The sequence below is a fragment of the Oratosquilla oratoria genome, chromosome 17, assembly GCF_046742065.1.
Source record: "Oratosquilla oratoria isolate Oo_2021 chromosome 17, ASM4674206v1, whole genome shotgun sequence".
Lineage (NCBI taxonomy): Eukaryota > Metazoa > Arthropoda > Malacostraca > Stomatopoda > Squillidae > Oratosquilla > Oratosquilla oratoria.
The window spans coordinates 58205731-58213230 of record NC_134793.1 but is presented as its reverse complement, the minus strand read 5'-3'; the positions used below and the strand labels follow the sequence as shown (position 1 = coordinate 58213230).

The 7500-nt window shown below is 39.1% G+C and overlaps 1 protein-coding gene across 1 annotated transcript in view; it reads right to left on the bottom strand.

Moving 5' to 3' along the window:
• LOC143034655 (neo-calmodulin-like) overlaps positions 1 to 7500 on the bottom strand; it is a 495941-nt gene that overhangs the window by 2593 nt on the left and 485848 nt on the right. The window lies entirely within an intron of this gene.

Below are 7500 nucleotides of genomic sequence, written 5' to 3'. Positions count from 1 at the left end.
TTGGCACAATCACTCCTTCATACAGTCTCCTCTTAGCATCCATTCCCAAATGTCTATTCCTCATTACACTCTTTAATCCACCAAGGCATTTACTCGTTTCTTTCAATCTACATTCTACCTCCACCTTCACTCCACCTTTTCCTGCCACATTTGCACCCAAGTATCTAAAACTATCCACTTCCTCCAGTCGCTCTCCCTTAATGCTCACCTCCAGTCTACCGCCACTTTCACCCCTTGTACATCTCATCACCTTACTTTTACCCACATTTAGCTTTAGCTTTCTTCTATCACATACTCTCCCAAACTCTGACCAATACCGACAATAAAAAAAATATTCCCCAATTCCCTGTAAAGAAGAAAACACTTTAAGTGTAAAGTAGAATTTAATAATGATAAGCATTTGCATATTCATTTGCAAAACGACAGATTCCGAGCGGTTACGTATTGACGCCGCAGTCATTTTGTGAGGCAGGTAGGTCGGTCCGTCGCACCTTGTAAAATAGTAAGAGTAAAGTTAATATGGCAGTTGTGTAGATTAGAAATAAAAGGAATTGTTGTTGATGATTTAGGGAGCTGAGATTTGATGTCCAAGGCAATTTATTTGTGATTTATAGACACAAAATCTAACACAAAAAAAAGGGGGGGGGGTACTGGCACGTTAGACTTGTGTCAGAATTAGTAGTTTTTAGTGAAATAACATCATTATTAATTCCAATTATCATTTGAGCGTAATAGAAAATTTAACATTCTATGCAAGCGTTATGTGACAAACATTTGTCTTTCAAATCTATAAGTGTTCACTTCATTTGTTTGACGGAAGTTAAGATTTTAGGTTATGTTAGGGAAGAATTCCAGAATCACGCAAACACGTATATTTAATATGAATTTTTCGTAAAATATTCAAATCTAACCTAACGTAACCATTCCATAGAAAAAATAACCTTTGAGGAAACAAAAAAACAAAAAAAACAAAAAAAAAACGAAAGAAGTGAAAAATGCATTTGCGCGATATTGGAATAATACAGACACTATGTTCACCCTGCACAGCGGCGGCTCTGGTCGGCAAGTATTTAGCCGTGGTCATTTTATTGGGAGGCTAAAATATGAACTTCCCATCAATATGAAAACTTACAAATTTGAAAGACAAGCGTTCAAACAATGTAAATATTGGTCAAATAACGTTTCAAACTGCATATTTGTGTCATATCCGACCTCTGGTCGGTTTTGGTCGGTTATTAGGGAGACCACCACCAAGGAATGTTAATAAATTTACTCCATAAGAATAAATATTGAGAATGAGGACAGAAATGATAGAATATAAATATAGACATGATATACCTTGGTATGCCATCTACATAGTTAACATGATCCACGTATTACTTGCATGGGTACCACTAGGGAATGTTGATTAATTCATTGCCGAAGATTAAATATTTACAATAATGAAAAAAATAATATAACATAAATATTATATTTTTTGTTATAGGATCTACGCAGCCAACGTGATCTACGTATAACTTGGAATGTGGTGGGGGAAAAGAATACTGCCACCAAGTATCCCACTTGGATCGTAAGAGGCGAGAAGAAAGGGACGGGGAGAGGGACTAGGCATCCTTCTCCCTGTAGCCCCACGGGGCATATAACATAAAAAGAAAAGTGAAGGCATAAGGGGTGCTGGAGGGCCTCGGGCCAGCACCCTAAGGTTTGGGTCTTTTAATGTGCGTGGATGTGGTACAGATGAGAGTAAAAGGGAAGAGATAGGTAGTATGTTTGTGAGAAGAAAGATGGATGTGTTGGCTTTGAGTGAACCTAAGTTGAAAGGGAAGGGTGAGTGTAAGTTTGGGAGTGTAAGTGGGAGGTTATCAGGAATGAAGAGAGGGCGAGGGAGGGAAGGGGTGGCTATTCTAGTAAGTGAGGAGATAGGTAAACAGGTAGTGGAGTGGAAGGAGGTTTCCTCAAGGATAATGTGGATGAAGGTGAAACTGGGAAAGGAGATGTGGGTCTTTGTAAGTGCATATGGGCCTGGCAGTGAGAAGAGCGTGGAAGAAAGGGAGGCCTTTTGGATAGATTTAAATGAGTGCATAGAGGGTTTAGGAAGAAATGTCAATGTAATAGTACTGGGAGACCTTAATGCTAGGGTGGGAAATGGTCCAATCGATGGAGTGGTTGGGAAGTGTGGAGTTCCAGGAAAGAATCGTAGTGGAGAGTTGATGGTGGAAATGTGTCTAGAAAGAGAGTTGATGATAGCAAATACAGTGTTTCGGAAGAAAGTCAAGCATAAGTACACATGGGAGAGGTGGTGGAGGGAAGGGTGGTAGATAGAGCGCTAATGGATTATGTAGTGGTAAATAGGATTATGATAGGAAGAGTTAAGGATGTACATGTGCTAAGGGGAGAGGGTGGGGGAATATCAGATCATTTTTTGGTGGAAGGTAAGCTGAGAGTGGAGGATAGATGGAGAAAGAGGAAAGGGACAAAAGGTAGGGAGGTTCTTAGAGTGAACTCCTTGAATGAAAAGGAAAAGGAGAAGGAGTACGAAAAGAAGCTGAAGGAGGAGTGGGAGGGAGTGAAGGATGGAGCAGAGATGGGTGTGGAGGAGGAATGGGGATGGTTCAAGGAGGGATGAGGAAACAAAGAAGGTTGTAGAAGAGAAGAAGCGAGCATTCACAGATTGGTTACAAAAGAGGACGGGGGAGTCATATGAGACGTACAAAGAAAAGAAAAGAGAAGTAAAGCAAAAGGTAAAGGAGGCAAAGAGGAGAGCAGATGTGAAATGGGGTAGGAGTATGACAGAAAATTTTGAAAGTAATAAAAAGATGTTTTGGAAAGAAATTAAGAGAGGAAGAGGAGGCGAATCAAGTAGGGAAGAAAAGGTAAAAGGTACAGATGGAGAGATGATAATGGAGGAGAAGGCAGTAAGGGGAAGATGGGCAGAATATTTTAGGGAGTTGCTAAATGTGAAGGAGGATAGGGAAGGAAAGATAGCTGCAGTGGGAAATGCGAAGAAAATGAGAGTGATGAGTGAGGAGAATGGAGGAGAAATAGGGAAGGATGAGGTGAAGGCAGTTGTAAAGATGATGAAAGCAGGTAAGGCACCTGGTCTGGATAGATGCCAAGCAGAATGTCTGAAAAAGGGAGGTTCAGTGATGGTGGACTGGTTGGTGAGGTTATTTAATGTTTGCTGGAGAGAGGGTAGAGTACCGGAGGACTGGAGAAGTGCCTGTATAGTTCCTCTTTACAAGGGAAAAGGGGACAAGTGTGAATGTAGTAGTTTCAGAGGGATTAGCCTGTTATGTGTAGTAGGGAAGGCTTATGGGAGGAACTTAATTGAGAGGATTAGGAGAGGAACAGAAGGAGTAATTGGTGAGGAACAGTGTGGTTTTAGGACAGGTAGAGGTTGTGTAGATCAGATCTTTGTGGTAAGACAGATATGTGAGAAAGCTATAGGAAAGGGGAAGGATGTTTTTTGGGTTATTATGGATCTGGAAAAGGCTTATGATAGGGTAGATAGAAAGGCACTGTTGGAGGTTATGCAGATTTATGGGATAGGAGGAAAGCTTTTGGGAGCTGTGAAGAGTTTTTATGAGAGTAGTAGAGCTTGTGTCAGGATTAGAAATGGAGAGAGTGAGTGGTTTGAAGTAAAGGTGGGACTTCGTCAAGGATGCGTTATGTCGCCCTGGCTGTTCAACTTATACATGGATGGGGTGGTGCGAGAGGTGAATGCTAGGGTAGTGGGTCAGGGATTGGAGATGGTTAAAGAAAATGGAGAAAAGTGGGAGGTGAGCCAGCTGTTGTTTGCGGACGACACTGCGCTTGTGGCAGGGTCAGAGGAGGGATTGAGGAAGCTGGTGGCAGAGTTTGGGAGAGTATGTGATAGAAGAAAGCTAAAGATAAATGTGGGTAAAAGTAAAGTGATGAGATGTACAAGGGTTGAAAGTGGCAGTAGACTGGAAGTGAACATTAAGGGAGAGCGACTGGAGGAAGTGGATAGTTTTAGATACTTGGGTGCAAGTGTAGCAGGAAAAGGTGGAGTGAAGGTGGAGGTAGAATGTAGATTGAGAGAAGCGAGTAAATGCCTTGGTGGATTAAAGAGTGTAATGAGGAATAGACATTTGGGAATGGATGCTAAGAGGAGACTGTATGAAGGAGTGATTGTGCCAACAGCATTGTATGGGGCAGAAACGTGGAACATAAGAGAAGAAGAGAGAAGGAGTTTGAATGTGTTTGAGATGAGGTGTCTGAGAAGTATGGTGGGGGTTACTAGGCTGGATAGAGTGAGAAATGAGGAGGTGAGGAGAACAGGGGTGAAAAAGGATTTGGGAGATAGGGTTGATGAAAGAATATTAGGATGGTTTGGACACATGGAAAGAATGAGTGAAGAAAGACTAGTAAAAGAGGTATGGAAGGCAGATGTGGAGGGAGTGAACATGAGGGGACGTCCTAGGATGAGGTGGATGGATGGGGTGAAGGGGGCTTTGGGGAAGAGGGGACTGTCTGTTGAGGAAGGCAGGGAGAGGACGGAAGACAGAGGTGAGTGGAGAATGGTTGTATATGGATGATGTTGTGATTGCATGAGGAGGAATGGGCGGGGGGTGGGGTAGTATGCGTGAGTAAATTTTGACGCAGCCCGAAGGGATTTCTCCCCGTCCTCTCCTTATATGCAAGGGGGGACGGAGGGGGGGGTCGCCGATTAAATGAAGCGGCCTTGCTGTGGATGTGCTGTGTCTTGCGACACTGCTTCTGACCCAGGGCGGTGGGCAGGGTGCAGGGATGGCTCGTCATCCGGGAGGTGCTCAGATGAGAGGGAGGGTGGGGGGGGTGTGGAGTGTGTTTAGGGGTGGAGTGGGTGGGAGTGTTTTTATGCCTTCCCCTTTTTGGCTACCTCCCTTGGAAGGGGGAAGGAGCCTTGGTATATGTATGGTATGCAGTATAAAGTGTAGATCGCATAACAAAGTAGGTTCATGACACGTAGATCACAAATATTTATATCTGTCACTTTTTCCATTAAGGGTGTGAGCATTTGTCTTGTAAGTATATGTTGTGTGTGATCATTTGTCTTGTAAGCATTTGAAGTGGAACACCAGTAGACTAGCCTGAGTTAAATATGTAAACAACCTAACCTCAATCTTCACGGCCCCGGTCGACTGCCCCAGAAAATGACGGACCGGAAGTGCAATGACGTCAATTGAATATTGTCTTTAGACTGTACCATTGAATATGGATGGAATATGAAATAAGGAAACAAAATCAAAGAATAGAAGTAAATATAAAAACCATTATGAAAGTGATAGAAAAGACATTTTAACTTGGTGCTGAAATCGGGACAGAGAGGAAGGGAAAACTAAGAGAACAAGATGTGAGGTAGGACTAAAAGAACATTTGGACATGGCAGTAAAAGTAGAAAACATAATGTAGTACATGTACAGATCAGAAGCGAAACCAATTTAATTGTTAGAAAATACTATAAATTAAAGAATAAGAAAATAGCGGGACCAGATAACTTAAACCTGAAATGTATTAAATTTTAAAGAAAGATAAAACATCGTGGAAAAATTCGAAGACTGTGATGATCCCCAGGAAAGAAATCAAATCCTTCAGAATTTAGATCGACAGGGATGACAGACTTATCATATAAACTTTTCATGGCAGCAGTAATTAAAGAAGAGATAGAAGAACATCTGAAAATAAAGGTCACATAGAGAACAATATTATGGTACTGAAATATTGTGTGGAATAATAATTCAAAATAAGAAGGCCCTTGTATAGAGTATCGATAGATTTTATAAATGCATATGACTCATTGATGAGGAGAGAAACGACAAAGAAATTTATGGGCTATAAACTACATGTAAACATAGTAGATCTAATCATAACTCTATACGATGGTGACAGTAAGAAAATAATTCTGGATATTGATTAGCAGTGGCATGCAACAAGAGTGTGCATCTTCCACAACTATATTGAAGCTGGTAACATGACATGATGAAGAAACTGGAAGAAACAGGTGGTTACAACGATGGGGTGTTAGAATTGAGCATTTTGTGCTTTCCTGACGATGAACTAATAATATCAAAAGACCAAGAGGAAACGAAATGAATGATTGATGTATTGAAAGTGAAAGGAGGAAGCGAGAGATTAACACAGGAAAGAGTAAGATATATATACTCAGCAAACTAAGCCAGAATGAATCAGAGAAACAGAATTGACAGAAGAAATTATACATTTAGTAATAACAATAACAAACAAGGATTGCTTCAAGAATCACTGGGAAAAGGCAATAGAAAAAACAAGAGTGATGGCTGACTTGACACACCCAACAATAAAGTAGATTAGTAATATATGACTAAAAAATGTAATTTACCATCATTGTTGTATTTGTCAGGTATACTGGGGTACACTAATGAGAGAGAGAAAAAAAAAGAACAGTATATAGAACAATACTAGGTGCACCAACATATGACCAAGAATGTACACTGAGAGGAAAAGTAGGAACAAGTAATAGGGCAACCAGAATAAAAGAAAACTAACTGAAATATATGAAATACATGAGAGCAATGGGCTATTAATGATAGTATCGCAAAAAAAAGAAGAAGAGAGAGTCTCTACTGATTAGAATCCTCATGTGATTTTACACAAGAAACAAACTTGTCATTTAAACTAAAAAAACGAATGAAAAAAAAACCCCGAAAACTAAAACAAAGAATAAAGCATTACAAAGGATTATAAAGGCGGAACATGCCGACAGGAGACCTTTTGGTCCATAACTAAATCGGATGTGGAAAAAATATAATAATGATAAATAAGTAAATGGTTTTTTTTATAATAATATAAGTAATAATAAACAAAATAAATGCATAGGTATAGTTAAATATTAAACAAACAGGTGAATATCAAATAATAATGAATTGACAGATAACAAATGATAAATGAATATCAAGTCAACAATAATAAACAAACAAATAATAACAAACTAATGAACAAATGATATAAAATAAATGGCAGTCATTACAGCATCTTGCTTAAGTGTTTATCTAAACGAATCTTAAAGCTTCGAATAAAGTAAATTGCACTGCCTCTGCAGGAAGTTTATTCCATTCATTAACTATACGGCTGGTGAAGTTGTTTCTATCCACTTCCAAATTAAATCTATTTCCTGACAGTTTGAGACCATTATTTCTTGTCTGATTCTCATTCAGTGTAAAAGTTTTGACACTTTTGATGTTGTCAATTCCCTTTAGAATCTTAAAGACCTGTATCAAGTCACCTCCTAGTCTAATTTTTATTTTTTAAGAAAAACAGATTACAAAGACGGAGCATGCCGACAGGAGACCTTTTGGTCCATATTCATGTCGGATGCGAAAATAATAATAATAATAGTAATAAATAAATAAATTAATAAATTAAAATTTAATAATGTAAATAATAAATAAAATACATAAATAAATGTATAGGTATAATTAAATAATAAAGAATCTGGTAAATAGTAAATAATAATAAATT